Source organism: Peromyscus eremicus, chromosome 3, assembly GCF_949786415.1.
Source record: "Peromyscus eremicus chromosome 3, PerEre_H2_v1, whole genome shotgun sequence".
Classification (NCBI taxonomy): Eukaryota; Metazoa; Chordata; class Mammalia; order Rodentia; family Cricetidae; genus Peromyscus; species Peromyscus eremicus.
Window position 1 is genome coordinate 111,144,067 of NC_081418.1, and position 16,346 is coordinate 111,160,412.

The following is a 16,346-nucleotide window of genomic DNA, read 5'->3' on the forward strand; positions in this document are numbered from 1 at the left end:
AAGTTACACATTTGGCCCCCGTGAATTTAGCCTAGGCACATCTCAGGTGTTCAAGAGCCACTGACATCTGAGGATACTCCGTGACAAATATGCAGAGAAAAAGATTCCTGGAAGGACTGTTGCCCAGACCCTGGGGATAACTTTAAAGCCATGTATGCTTTCTTACACATGTTCTTCTCGCTGTTGCTTTTATGATTTGAATTATCATATAGAAGTAAAGACGGATCAAACTACACGCACTTTGAAAGGACAAAGAGAAAAGATGCCCTGTGAGGCTTCATGAATGCATCCTGCTCACTCATTGAAAATGATGGATTGTGGGGATTTCAGAGAACGGGTTGCTGCCATGTATTCCTTTGTTTGATGGCAAGGTCAAGGCCATTCTTGCCAAGTGGGTCCAGAAAGCCAATCTCCTACTACCTCAAAACACATCCTAGTAGTGACAAAGAGCCTTTCTTCTGGTCTCCTGGATAGGCAGGGCTTTTGTGCACACTCACACACGAATACCCACATTTGGACAGAGTGAATATCTGATGACAACATTTCTACCAGTTACTCTAGAGGCACAAGCTTATTGCTCGATTTTTGTTTCCTTCCTTTCTCCATTCATTCATTCACTGGAGAAAGGACCTGGCCTCAACCTCCTAATCCTCCTGCCTCACCTTCTTAGAAGTAGGATTACTGTTCTACACACGATGCTCAGCCCACATACCCTTTAAATGTGCCCTGTATGTATCAGTTCCATAATAAGCTTGTAACCAATGATTCTCATGAACAGTTCCAGAAAGCCTTTTTGCAAACAAAAGTTCAGGATTTAGAAAGCTTGCAAGCTCAGCAATTTTTGTCTGAATTCAGGAGTTCCAGGGCGCCAGTGGTAAGGCCCTATATGATCTCCAACCTTAGAACAAGACTGTAATGTACCTAATATCCGACTCTAATTTATAAAGCCAGGACAGCCGGGTCCTTCAGAGTGGCCCCACTCCATCCCCCTTGAAGGCAGCTGAGGGCAGAAGGAAGACGGTTTCAAACTTTAGTATCAGTCTTTGGAAATCAGATTCCATTTCTACTCAAGATCTTAATTTTCCCCCTAAATTTTGGGCAGGGAACAAAAGGTCTGGCTGTGTTTCCTCTCTGTGTCTATCAGTCTTTCTCTAATAAGGTATGGCATGTTTAAAAATAAAAACACTTCAGCATCTTGAAATTATATTTAATGGTAAAGGTGATCAGCCTTCTTGAAAACTTACTATGAGCCAACATTTACCAGGTCCTCACTGGACATGGGAGGACACCCTAAAAACTTGGCATGTAGGAAATCCCAGTGCCTCTCCCAACTCTCCATAGAGGAAGGACCAGTTTTGACCCAACTGTTTTAACTCAGGACAAAAGACTATTTTAACTCAGAAGGCCACAAAGCTAAAGAGTAGGGCTGAGTCTCAAGCTGAGACTCTGAACCCCAAACTCTTAAGCAACAACACAAGACCCACTGTATAATCTTTCCAGTGTCCCTGTAAGGTGAGTCCCTCATTTCACAGTTGGAGACTAGTGACCGAATGTGCTAGTCCCGTAACCATACCCCAAAAATGGCCTCTATAGGCTTACTTCACAAGCCTGCCAAGACTTACATCACAGACTGAATGGAACAAGCTCCCTGGCCACCACGCTGGCACCTAAAACCACCACATTGGTTTTACATTTCCATTAAAAACCAGTTCTGTTTTGAAGCCCTTATGACAGAACCAGAGACGTTCACAATCAGAATATGACTTTCAAGTGGATTTCTGGGAATGGGGAATGAGAGTGTGACCCTGCCCATTGGGTCTGTGATCCTAACCCTGGATCCTAGCTTTGGCCTTTCCTCCAAAAACACCCAGCTCATGGAAAGCCAGAACAGGTCTGGGAAAAGAATTGTACTTAGCTTTTGCATTTTCCTTCCTCTGTAATCTGCCATCCAGGGCTGGATCAGAGGTGGATGATGGAATCCGCACACTAAGACAAAAACCCACCAGAGACAGGGCAGAAGCCCCTATGTATCCTCTACAGCTCAACCCTGAATGGCACCTCACTTAACCCTTGTGAATGAGGATACTCCCTGAAGCACCCAGGGCTGTCCTCAGGGTGTGATGACTTTAGTGTACCTGGCGGCTTCATTCTGGCCTCTGGGGCCCCAAAGCAGAAGGAAGCTAGCTCAATGGGGAAAGGACTGAAGGAGAAACTTACAGAAGAGTCTCCACTACAGAGCCCAGGGCCAAAGGAAGCAGTCATCAGTGGGTAATAAGGATGCTACCAAAGGAGTCTGGAGGAACAGCACCTTAATGCCAGCTGCTGAGGATAAGCCAGAGAGAGCAGAATTAGTGATGGTTTGTTCTCTTGTTGCTAGGAGCCTCCTGGAGACTGGTCAGCAGGTCCTCTACAAAACGGTGGGGCCGATGGACCCATCTATTCTCCCAAGAGTTGTGGTTTGTTTAATGAATAACTTTGATTAATTTATCTATTTGGTTCTCTGCTGGTATTTAAAGCGCAGTGCAGAACAAGCAGATACTCGATGAGGTTTGATAAACAAAAGGAGGAACTTGAAGTTGGAAGTGCTGTATGAATCCTGAGATAGAGACCCTGGTGCAGTGACCACCCACTGAGACGTCCCTTTAGCATCCTGGCTCCCTCTACCTGTCTACCCTTTCCAACCCTGGCTGTCCTGAACACTGTGGACAAATCAGAAAACACAAACAGCCTAAAGAAACAAACCAAACTTGTGGACTTCATTTGTCAGTGTTGACCTCCAACAAGTAAAGGAGAGTAACAACAGCAACAACAAAATACACTGTTTTACATCTTAAATTAAAAAAAATAAATAAATGCTAGCCCACCACTGGCAAAGTTGCAGAGAAATAAACATTTGAACCAGCACTGGTAGCAAATACAAACCAGTGTGTTATGAAAGGCATGATGGTGGGATGTGAGGAGAGACCAAAAATTCTGTAACCTACACCAAAGAAAAGAAGTTGAGAGGCATCTGTGTTCAGTGGACCTATGGCAATATATAGTACAAAACCTAGCCACAGCCTCAAGACATGACAATGAGAAGGAGTGACATGTTAGAACTTCCAAAAGGGCGATGCCATATGATGCAAGCCAAGGGCCTTAAAGAACACTTCGGGATGGAGGGGCGGCTTAGAGGCAAAGCTCCTGTCCAGCATGTGAGGCCCTCCACTGGAGCCCTAGACCACCAAAATAAAAGCACAAACAAAAAGTCACCAAATTCTCCGATGAAGAAAAGTGTTGCCTATGTGATATCACATTTTTAAATGTGTATAAGATTCTATATGTTGTACTTTGTTAAATACATCTATATCGTGTCACCATAGAAGGAAATGTCTGTCTCTCTCTGCATGCTTTGTGTGTGTGTGTGTGTGTGTGTGTGTGTGTGTGTGTGTGTGTGTGTGTGTTACTCTCAGTGCCATGATTTTAGATCACTTGTACTTTGTATTTGGTCTATTTTCCTACCATTTCAAATTCCTACCATGGAGGCTCAGCAGTTAAGAATGACCTGCTGCTCTAGCCAAGGACCAAGGCTTGGTTCCCAGAACTCACACTGAAGAATTCACAACCTCCTGTAACTCCAGCTCCAGAAGATCTCTGAGGGCACCTGTACATGCACACACATACATGCACACACTCACACAAACACAAATAAAACTAATGCACTAACTACTATGCCTCTGAGGAGCAGCAAGCAGGAAAACCTCCATGTCTGTATTCTGGGAGCTGTAAGTACTTTTGAATTTTTTCAGAGTAGTCTCAATGAAACTCAACCGTGGGGACACTTGAAGGTCTAACCATAAACAAATTAAATGAATGACTTGCTGGGGCATCAGAAATGGGATAGGGGTGGGGTGGAGGGGCAACTTAAATTCAGGATCATAAAAAGAGGTGAGGGTGCATGGCTGGCCCATGAAAGGACCCAGTTCCCACCTTGTGTGCTCAAGTCTGAAGGGTGACTTCAGGCAAGAGAAGAAATATGCCTCATAACTTAATGTTTAGAAACTTCCTGTCTCAAATTCTTGCAAACTACACTACAAGCAAAACACATGGTCTTGGATCCATGGGATGGTGTGATGTGCATCAAATTAATAAATTCATTGAAGAGAAACTAATGAGGAATGTAAAATCTCACCAACATTTAATTCTCCTTTTTACATTTATTTATTTGGGGACGGAGAGGAGGCATGCCACAGCATGAGTGTACAGGTCTGACAACACCTATTGGAGTCAGTTCTCTCCTACCAACATGTAGTTTCTGGGGATTGAACTCAGGTCCTCAAGCTTGGCAGCAAGCATCATTACTCACTGAGGCATCTCAATGGACCCTCCACAACCCTTTAAATCTAATTATATTCTTGGGCTGGAGATATGACTCAGCAGTTAAGAGTAACAGCTGCTCTTCCAGAGGACCTGGGTTCAATTCCCGGCACCCACACGATAGCTCACAACTGTCTACAACTCCTATTCCAGGGAATCTGATGCCCTCATACATACGTACATGCAGGTAAAACAAAAATGCATATGAAGTAAAAATAAATAAATCACAAAAACATGTTTTAAAAACCCAATTATATTCTTTCACAATGCCTCACACAGAGACGTCAGCATTCACAAGGAACGGAGAGGGATGTAACTAAAAACGCAGGACAGCAGAAGGAGAGGACTTAGCAGTGACCTTCACCATGACAACCTTCAAGTTCAGGTACAGACATGGGGGACTTAGGGGACTACTCCTGACAGGTTAGAGATGAGGGCTGGAAAACAGAGTACCAAGCACCAATGCATGGGGACAGATCTCCATACCAAAAACAATGGTGAGACACACATAAGTGATGAACTGTTTAGGTGAAGTTGCCAAGGATATTTTCCATCCCAGATTCTTTGCTCTTATAATTATCTTAATAATGTTACAATGTAATGGAAAGATAAGCATATTGTTCAGAATCACCCACAAGGTGACTCACCCAGTAGCAGGTTAATGGCACTCAGTCCTCCAGTACATCTCTGCACATCGCTTTTCCTCTGCCACCCATCCCCTACATGCTTGAGGATGAGAGGCTGGCTCAGGAACTGGGAACATGATCAACGATGTTTCATGATATTTTGAGTAAGAGAGACTTCTGGTGTGCATAGTTAACTTGAAAGACGGGTGCAGCCATCAAAGACTACCCATATTAGTAGAAGGAAAGGGTGGCAGACGGGCTTGTGGCTCAGGTTCAAACTAGTTCCTTACTAATCTAGAGAGTGCGTTAACCACACCAAGCTACAGTGCAGCTGAGAATATTAAAAGAGCGCACTCTATACAGAGACCCAAGTGCAGCCCTGATTTCTATGCCACTGAATTAAAGGAGGTTTGGAAAGGGGCAAAACCCATAAGATCGTGTTGTTCTTCTTTCCTCTCTGGCTGAACTACGACACAGACATCCCAGAAGTGAGGCTGCAAGGTTTGGGGACAAATGTGTGACCCTAACAAAGGGAAGGGTGGAAAGGAAGTAAGGAAAAAATCATGTAAGCATCTGAGTTAGCTTTTCCTTGCTGTGACAAAATGCCCGAGAGAAAGAACTTGAAGGAAGAAAAAGGTGTCTGAGCTCACTGTCTCAGAGGGTCCAGCTCATGGTCAGCGAGTCCTGTTGTTTCTGGCCTGATACAAGGCAGAATAATGTGGCAGCGGAAGCAAACAGTTGAGGAAGATCTTTACATTACGGTGACCAGGAAGCCAAGAGGAAAGGAGACTGGAAGTGTCTTCTTCCTCCAGCCAGCTCCCACCTCAAAAACGACCAATCAGGTTCAATCATTTCTCAACAGAATCAGCTGAGAACCAAAACACTTAGCACACAAGGCCTTGGGGACATTTTGTATGTAAACCATGAGACCATCTAATTAGTCATTAGGTGAAGTCAGAACAACTTATGGAATTAAAACTCAAATACATTTTACTATCCTTAAGGTCATAACTAACTTCATTTAGACACACATGATGGCCGGGTCTTTGTTACCATCTCTTTGACCTCTTAACACTGTGTGATATGGTTGATAACCTTCAAAACACCTCAATTAATTTTTCATTCACTACGATCTTCTGTGTGCGCGCGCGCACAGGTGGAGACCAGAGGACAACCTCAGTTGTTGTTCCTAGGGTACTGACCACCCTGTTTTCTAAGACAGACTTTTATTGGCTTGGAACTTGCTGAAAGGGCTCAGGTGGCTGTCTAGCAAGCCCCAGGCATCCTTACGTCTCCCCTGTCCCCAGTACTGGAGTTACAAATCCATGTCCCTATGCTTGATTTTCTACATGGATCTGAGGCTAACCCTCAGGTCCTCACCTTTGTGTGACAAGTACTTTACTGAATGAGCTATTATCCTAGCCCTTCCTCCCACGGTTGACCCTGACTCCTCGGTGTCCTTGATAAACGTTTCTGCAGTGGCGGCTTTCAGACCCTGGCTCAGAGTCTTTCTCATTCATGTCCAAGCGGCGTTCCCGGGGTGAGTGGATGAAGTTTCGTGTCTTACATCTCTCTTATATGCCTGTAAATCCTGCACTGATAGCCCCTAGCTAGAATATTTTTGGAACTGCATATCCAAAGGCTCATGGGGATCTCATCTGAGTGAGAACGAACAGCTGCAAACCCCAGTGTTCATCACTACACTCTGCCCCTTCCTTCATCACCCAGGCTGTGCCAGCTCACCGCGTCCCTACTCCAACCAATGGCATTTCCATCCTATTAGAAATAGCTTGGAGTAAAAGTTCCAGCCCTCCACCTGATTCCCTTCTCTGTTTTCCTATAGAGCATCCCATCAGTGAATTCTCTTAGTAATATACCCTGTCACGCAGGGAGAAAGTCTTTGAGTCACCTTTGACAAAATATCATCTCTCCACTAGAAAAGTCTCCAGCTTACCTTAAATAAACTCCAACAGCAATGGAGTCTCACCAGCCGCTGTGGCCACCATCAGTCTAAATCACCTAGTCCTCACTGTATCTCAGTGGGATTCACAGGTACTCTCTTAAATGGCCTCCCTCCTTTGGCCTCCTCCCCACACTGGCTATTTTCAAGTCAGGGTATTTGAGTGATGCACTTAAAGCATGCATTTGTTGCTGCCCTTCCAAGGATCTCGTTTTGCTAAGAATATAGTAAGTCGTGTTTCTCCTTGACCTTATGCCCCACCACCCTCCTGTTGGCTGCTACCAGCAGGACACTTCTCTCAGAGCATGCACCAATGTGTCTACTCCGGAGTGAGGCTTCCATGGACTACCTAGCTACAGCTGTAGCCTTCCCCTCTGGCATCTGACCCCTCTCCCCATGCTCCATTCTCATCAACACACACTCACGAGGTCTGCCCGGCCATGCACACTCTCCAGAGCAATGGGCAGCGGACCTGGCCACTGATGGCCACTGCTGCTCCCCACTCTCACGGCCACCACTGTCCAAGGGAAGCAGCAGGCTCGCCACACACGTCACTGGAACTACGACTACTTACCATAAGTAAAAACACAGCTGAAACACAATTTAGTCATTTTACTGAGGCCAACAGATTCAAATTGGCTATTTCAGTATGCCGTCAATAACGAAAAGCATGCAAATTTTTCATACGTTTTCAATATGAAAGCCTTGAAATACTTTACGGAGCTATACCCATACCACATGTAAGTCCTGGTCAACCATAGGACAAGTGCTCACCAACCGCAAGTGGAGAGTGGCTTTCCTACTGGACTGGGGAGGTCCTAGCACAATGCCTGGCACAGAGCAGGCACTTCATAAAGACGGGGTGAACAGACAAGCAAATGAATCGATGTAACATACAGACTGGATTAATTTACATTACGGAAACTAAGTTTAAAAAGCCTCATAGTGTGCATTTATAACTTAGAAAATGATGCTCCAGTATGCACACTCACTTAAAAACAGGCTTGAGGGCTCAGTGGGTAAAGTGATTCCCAGGAAAGCATGAGGATCCAAGTTCAGACCTCTAGAACACAGGCAAAGTCAGGTGCACACGCCGCTAATCCTGGCACTCTGATGGGCAGATGCGAGGTAGAGACAGGAGAACACCCAGAAGCTTGTCTAAAACAAGGTTGTAGGCAAGGGCCTACCTCAACTACCTGAACTACACACACACACACACACACACACACACCTCAACTACCTGAACTACACACACACACACACACACACACACACACACGTACACACACACCCCATACCGCACCACACCACACCTCACCAGTCTTGAATACAACCCACTAAAACGATTGCCTAATTCACAAATTGGTCTCAACTCCTACTCTGAACAATCACTGCTCTAAACTTCCAAGTTGCACAATTTGTAATGAATGGCTCTAAGACACTTCCTCTGACCTCCAGCAACTGCCTGGCACTCTCAGTACAAGACTGGCAGGCAAGGAGGGTTCTTCCAAGTACCACATGAACGAATGGACGGAAATAATCCATCCACCCCGTGATGCCAGTTTGCTTTTTTAATTAAGAGTCGTTTTATGTAACTTATCACACTGTCAGGTAATTAACAAAACATGTAATTACCTTTAATTATATGCTACATGTGGACTAATACACAAAATTCAAGGGGGAAGTTGCAGGATTTTCACACTTCAAAATGACTGGGTTTGAACAGAGTAGAAAAAATTGAGGATTTTTTTTTTTCATTTTTTTCCCTACACATCACCCTTTATCCAAAGACCTCGGAAGTGTAATAGTTCACATGAGGGGCTGAGAACAAGCAAATGATTAAGCTTCATTCCATCTTTACAAAGTCTCAATCATGAGGAGTCTTTTACGAAGCTACCACGAACATCGACTGTAAAGCGAGCCCTGAGCAGAAGTCATCAGGACAAGTAGTGATGTGTGAAGGAAGGTTCCATCCGGGCCACCACCATCACGGCACCACTGAGAACTGTGCGAGAACATGAACAAGGTTCCCATGCACGCACGGTCCCCATTGTTGTTGTCTCTGTGTGTGCATGTTTGGGTGCGTGTTCCTGTCCAGGTCCACATGTGTGAAGGCTTGGAGAAAACGCTGGATGTCATTCCTCTTCAGACAGTGGCTCTCACTGGTTTGCTGAGTACGATGGGTCAGCTGGCCAGTGCTTGGAGAATCTGTCTCTGTTCTTCAGCTCTTGATTCCAAGAGCATGCCACCATCCCCGCGCTTTCTGTCTGTTCCATTTCTCATGTGGTTTCTGGGGATCCAACTCAGGTCCCCAAGCACAATACCAATCTAACTAGCTCCCTCGCTGAGTTTCTACACAATTACTGGTTGTATTTGTTCCTGAAGGTTCCGAATCACCCAAGAAAAGTGAGATTTACTACATTACTGTTAAGCTGACCAGCTGCCACCTCACATGAGGACTTCTATGATGTTTGAGGCGAACAGTTAAAACATGTGAGCCATGGGGCTGAAGAGATGGCTCTGGGGTTAAGAGCACTGGCTGCTCTTCCAGAGGTCCTGAGTTCAATTCCCAGCAACCACATGGTGGCTCACAACCATCTATAATGGGATTTGATGCCCTCCTCTGGCCTGCAGGCATACATGCAGGAAGAACACTGTATATGTAATAAATAAATCTTTTAAAAAAAAAATGAGCCATCAGCAGATGGAACACCAAAAATGCCATTTTAAAGGTATGGCTGGGGCTATGGAAATAGCTCAGAAGGAGAGCTCTTGCCTAGCACATGGTTTAATCTTCAATACCACAAAGGAGGCGGGGGAAAGCATGTATGTATTCCTTTCCTGTTTTTGTTTAATGTGTATGGTTGTTTTGGCTGCATGTATGGTTTAGCACCAAAAGAGGCCAGAAGGCAGTGTTGAATCCACTGGAACTGGAGTAACAGAAAGTTGTGAGCTGCGATGGGGGTCCTGGGAACTGAACCCTGATCCTCTGGAAGCACAGCAAGGGCTCTTAACCTCTCTCTGAGCCATCACTCCAGCCATGCATGCCCTCCTTCCGTTTTTCATTGCTCACTGTAAAATACAGCCACACGCACACGCCTACAAATACTAGCTTTACTATGAAATGTGTGTTCATGTCCATCTGCAGAAAACCAATTCCACTGAGCATCTTTCTCTGAAAAATCAATATGTTTAAACTATGTTTTCTTGGCAAAAGAAAAGGCAGCTCTTGTTTACACAGGAAGTTAGTTTAGGATCATGACAATGGTGCTTAAGAGTGGCCAAGCTGGTTGTGGTGGCCCACACTGCCAGCAGGATTTGCTGAAGGAGGCAGAGACAAGAGGATCATGAGTTCAAGGCCGGCCTGTTCTACATAGTGAGTCCCAGGACAGCCAGGACTACACAGTGAGACCCTAACTCAAAAAAAAAAAAAAATACAACAAAAAAGCAGCCAAGTTTGAAAACAACAATAAGATTTAGAAATTTAACTGCTGAGAGACCCTATCAATTCTGAAAAAAATATAAAAATATCTATGGAACAAAACCTAGGCTTTCCATCAGTCTATCCCTGCTAAGAACATTACACGCCACCACTCTACTGGACTTAGGAGTCAGAACTCAGGAAGTTTAAAACTCTATACACCTTGGACAATCTAAACTGCTTACACTACAAGGAAGAAGTTAGTGTCCAAGCAGCAGAGACTACATGATTCCATTCACACCTCAAGTAAGCAAAGCTACCAGGACAAAAGTATAGCAATGGCTGTCAGTAGGTTCAACCGAGGGCAGAATGGAGAACGGCTGCTACCTGATGCAAAGACTTCCTTCTTGGCTGACGAAAGATACACGGTGTAAGGTGGTAGGCAGCAAACTGCCTGAACACCCAAAGCACCTGTACAGTAAACACACTTTAAATGAGTGAATCGAACTATGTGTTAATTATAAATTCAAGAAATCTGAATATGAAACACTAAGCTGCCTAATAATTTACAACGGCATTGTTATGGAAAGTACAAGAAAGTCGACTTCACACTTCTGTACTGGGCACCTTCTGTTCCTTGCTCTGGGTCACTTTCAAACAGCAACCATAGCTAACCTTTCTAAGTCATTATTAGCAATTGAGTCTGTCTTCTCTCTGGAATATAAACCCTGTGAAGACAGAGACTACATCTTTTTAAGGAGGACCTATGCTCCAAGAGTACAGCAAGACCTATTAATAGGGATCTGTGGTAACAATTAATATGTGTGTACAGGTACATCTACATGAATAAATGAATGAGAGTTAGGGAGGGAGAGGGAGGGAGGGAGGGAGGGAGGGAGGGAGGGTGGGTTAGGAGAGACAGAAGGAGGATTAGATTGGAGTGATTCACTCCATAAAGAAGTTATGGATGGTCTGACCTCTTATATTTACTCCTCAGTCTTTTCCAGTCTTCTCTTCACTCAAAAACATTTCCCAGCAGCCCTTGAAACTTCATGGAGCCCTTCCCTAATCTCATCAATTACATGTCAAGAGGTGTCATGTGAGTAATCTTTAACTTTTGCTTCAAAGAAAATGGAGTAGTTTGGGCTCCCCCATGTTGTGGCAACAACTTAGCTTCAGCCACACAGATAAGGAGAGAGCCCTAGGGAAAGAGAGAGAGGATACAGAGACCTCCCTGGTCAAATGGGACTAGCTGGATCGCTACATGACTGAAGTCAATGACTATTTGATTTCAAACACTAACTGCCGCAGCATAGATCACAGCCTGGCCATTACAACCCAGACATGGGTGTGTGGTGTATCTAGACAGAGTAGTCAATGTCTAGCTCAGGGTTGATCATATTCCGGCCAGTGGAGTCAACTAGCTATGCAATGAAGAACACTGTGTCCACAGCATGTTCATAGGTTAATAGGAACATAATTTAATTTAAATGCTGAATCTTTTCTTCTGTCTTTCCATTTTAAAAGAAAAAAGGTTTTGGTGTTTTGTTTTGTTTTGTGAGTGTGTTTTTTTAAATCAGGGGCTCTTATAGCCCAGGCTGGTCTTGAACTTGTTATGTTGTCAAAGTTGGCCTTGTACTGCTGCTGATCCTCTAGGCTCTACCTACCTAATGATGGCATGGCAGGCCCGCACCATCATGCCTGGTTACCCAATGCTGCCCAGCCTGACAGTTCTGATCATGACTCTGCATTTGGAGTTGTTTGGTATTTGTAAAAGTAAATCTGTAGCAACCAACCTGTTGCCCAACTAAAATTACCAAATTGCAGTTTAAATTTATAATGAATTATGCCATCTTGCAATAAAGTGACAATTGAAACAAAAATAACCCCACAGATCATTTGAATGGAGCACCTTAGAAGGGTGCTGCTGTTAAGGAAATGCTGGACTCACACAAATACAGTCTTCTAAAAGAACGAATACATTTCAATTAGCTGAAAAGCATTTTAAATCTTTAAGAAATCATCCATACTATGCAAGACACAATGAATGCAAACTGTGAATATGCACTGTAGCTCCTTCATTTAACATTTAAAAAAAAAAAGAAGCAGCTCAAATTGGGGTAGGAAAAAAATTACTGTAATTGTACTCTCCTTGAAGATTTTTTTAACTTTCTTTACAAATAAATTAATCATTTGAAAAAAAGCAGAAGTGCCATATAAACCATGAGGCATGGGGATGTCTAATATCTGAAGACAATATTATCTGGGCATGGTGGTAGAACCCCAGCACATTAGGGGCACCCAGCAGAGGAACCCTGAGGCTCATGGCCCAGACAGACTAGTCCAATTGGTAAGCTCCAGGTTCAGTGAGAGAAGCCATCTCAGACAATTAGGTGGATAATGACTGAGAAAAGTACGCCATGTTGGCATCTAGCCTCCAAACAAACACTCAGAAGTACAGACACATACAGTGTACACCAAAAATACACATCTGTATCTGTACGCACATAATATACCTATGTGCGCGTGCATGCATTCTTCAACTCAAGTTCCGCAGAACTAAATAACAAAATGAGAAATTTTAGAAATCGGGTTGACTCTTATAGAAAATGCTTTTCTCTTACTGCACAAGTGCCACACATATGTATCTATACATACATGTATGAATTTGACTTCGGAAGATCTTTGACCCTGTCTAAAGGCAAATTTGGAGTCAAAAGAAAGATGGAATGGACACTATAGAACCAAAAAAATGTCAAATTACCAAATGTTTATTGAGAATAAAAATGAAGGTTATATATAAGGAACAAAAACCAAGCTAAGAAAAGCAGAAATGGAAAAAAAAAAAGATTAAGCAAACTTTCTTTTTATTTTTATTTTTTTTGATATGCATTGGTGTTTTGCCTGCATATATATCTGTATGAAGGTGTCAGATTCACTTGAGTTACAGACAGTTGTGAGGTGCCATGTGGGTGCTGGCAGTTGAACCTTGGCCCTCTGGAAGAACAGCCAGTGCTTCTAACCTCTGAGCCATCTGTCCAGCCCCCAAACAAAACTTCTTACACCGAGTCCCAAGAATTCTAGTCAATGAGAGGCATTACATAAGCATGCCACGAGCCTCCTTTGTTTCCTGAAAGGAGATGTCACAAAAACACAATATTTTCAGGATCTAAAAAATTCTCTAAGAGAGGGGCTTACTTACACGATGGTGAATGATACAACAGAATATATACTTCACATGCATCAGAAGGAGCCTCCAAGAGGTTTTCACTGGACAGACTGACAGAAATACCTATTCTGCAAAGTTCCCTTTGTCCCATGAATCCCATGATACTCTAAAGCTTGAGGGACATCAGATCATTCATGATAGCAGAGCACTGAGAAGCCACAGATGAAGCTCCTTTGTGGATAAGGCAAGTCTCAAGCTTAAATTTATATCTTTTTTGGTTTGTTTGTTAAATCTATGGATGTTGAACCCAGTACCTCAAGAATGCTAGACAAACTCTTCACTAGAGCCCCACCTTCAGGCCTCAACATACCTTTTGTTTTGTTTTGTTTTTTGAGATAGGCTCTCACTGTGCAGCCTGGGCTGGCCTTGAACTCACAGAAATTTGACTGCCTCTGCATCTAGAGTGTTGTCATTAAAGGCGTGGGCTACCACGCCCCATCAAGTTTTCCTCTGAACTCCCTGATAGCTTTGATGAATCTCAATGTTCAGCTTTTCCTGTGTTTCTAACAGCGGGAGAAGAACTAAACACTTGCAGAGCATCCTGGATTAAGATCTATTCTAGAGGCGACAGCATTTAGAGTGTGAGGAGTGGCTGAGACAGAGGTCTAAGTGACCCCGAAGCAGGAAACATTCACTAGACAGCACTTGGCAGAAAGCCCCAAACTGAGTCTCAGGCAAGGGAAGCCTTCGTTAGCACCTCCCACTGTGGCCAACAACCTCACAGGCTGGAAACATCACTCCCTTCCCTGCTGGAATATCTGAGGGGACATGAGATACCTCTGGACATCAATCCGGTGTCTCCCAAATGAGGCAAGTCTGAACTGTGGGACCCCAAATACACCAGAAATATCTCGAAAATGAATCCACTCTCCCCATGACGCACTCTAGAGCCAAAGACCCCATGTGAGATTAAAGACTAATCAAATAATCTTCAAGGTTCTAAAATGTCTCTATCTTACAAACACTCGAAACAAAATAGCAAAGCTAAGCAAAGACAGGATTCAATACGGCCACAAAGAAACTTACTATTAAATGGACACAAACCTACTAAATCAAATGGAACTACTAAGGGCCAAAATTAAAACGTGAGATGGGAAGGCCAGCTCAGCTCAAGAAAAAGGAATGTCTTTATGGGGAAGGCTCAAGGCCCACTAAAAATGCAATATACACTTGTCTTAAAACTTAAAAAAAAAAAAAAATGGGCACCATAAAAATAAACTTTTAAATTTCATACATTAAAGGAACCTTCAGATTCACTCTGGGAGAAAGGTGGGCTTCACTCTGGGATGCTCCTGATGGCAAGCAACCACCAGGCATATACGGACACTTCATGCGAGTGTTTCATATGCTCCCTCAAAGCCATGAATATCAGGAAATGAAATCTGGCCTTCATTCATCAAACCCCATTAGGCTCTGGGAAAACTTCGAACTTTAAAACCAAGCACTCATCTGATTTCCCAGCAAGGTCAAGACAACAAGATAGCATAGCGCTGACATTCAGGGCTGTGCCCCACACTGCTAAGGAGCAACACCAATGTGGCCGGTTGCTATGGTTCCTGACTATTAATTCCTGAAAGAAGGTGATTAGAAGAGGCGGCAGGTGAGCATCAATAGGATGCCACCACTTGGGCACAGGGCACTGACACCTGTTACTCATGTCTGAGGCAAGTCATTTTTATGAATCACCACTTTGATGATGTGAATATTCCTTTCTCGCCTTAAGCCCACATAATTTACAAGCAAAAATTAATTGAAGCTTAGCTACAACAACCTGGGAAAAGTCTGATATTATTCGGGGGACAAAGAACACGGATAGGCTATTCCTTCAAGGGAATCTTTACTCTTTTAAGGCTTCTGCCCACATGCCACACATGTACATTTATACACACGTTTAGATGCATGTTCGTCTCAACTACAGAAGAGTAAGTGACCAAATCCCAGCCCTCAAAGGTTGAAATAGTTTTAGATACAAGTCCAGCAACTATGTATGATTTTTACCTTTTTTTTTTTTGCTTCTATAATTCAATCTTCAGTTATAGTCACCTCAAAAGGTCACTTCTCACCCTGAAAACAAAAGAAAAACAACACATCACAATCTGAATGAGGAGAGTCCCACAATGATGTCCAGCATCCACACAAGAGAAAGGACAAGGGGTTCGTTCCACTGTACGTCCTGGAGATTTCTCAGTTCACAGAAAGAAGACCGGGATCTGCACTCTAAGACCATAAACCCAACAGGGACAGGGAACGTAAAGACGAGACACCTCCGACTTTTCACGAGAACTCTTTCTTGGCTCGCCGTCTATTAATTCATTTTCGAGTGGAAGAAGACATGACTCATGGCCGGGCCGCTGCTTTGGGAAACCAGACTGGTAGTTGAGTGTGTGTTGGTGCATACCCACATTTCTAACTTCGTCGAAGCATCGGGCTTAGTTTTCACCTCTTTGAAAGTGAGCCTGCCCTTGCACACATGAGGCTTTCTGTCACTGGGAACCTTTCCAAATAATTGTTGTTTTGTTTTTTTTTTAAAGGCACCATTTTCTACTTGGGAGGGGCAAGGGGTTAGTTGCTAATGAAAGCTGTTCACAGACTATTTTGTACTTAGCATCTATCTCTACCAGATCCACTACATTAGATAAAAATGGTTCATGTCACATGAAATAAACAAATGAAATCAAGCTTCCTAAAACACAAAGGAAGCGAGGAACACGTTTCTACCCGCATCTCCTCCGCGTCTCCACAGCCCCTGAGCAA

The 16,346-nt window shown here is 43.7% G+C and overlaps 1 long non-coding RNA gene across 1 annotated transcript in view; it reads right to left on the minus strand.

Moving 5' to 3' along the window:
* Positions 1-15,592: 15,592 nt before the first annotated feature.
* Positions 15,593-16,346, minus strand: part of LOC131907242 (uncharacterized) — a 201,666-nt gene continuing 200,912 nt past the window's right edge. The window contains exon 4 of the long non-coding RNA XR_009378341.1: positions 15,593-15,656. This is a non-coding gene — a long non-coding RNA (uncharacterized LOC131907242). The remainder of the gene's footprint in view (positions 15,657-16,346) is intronic.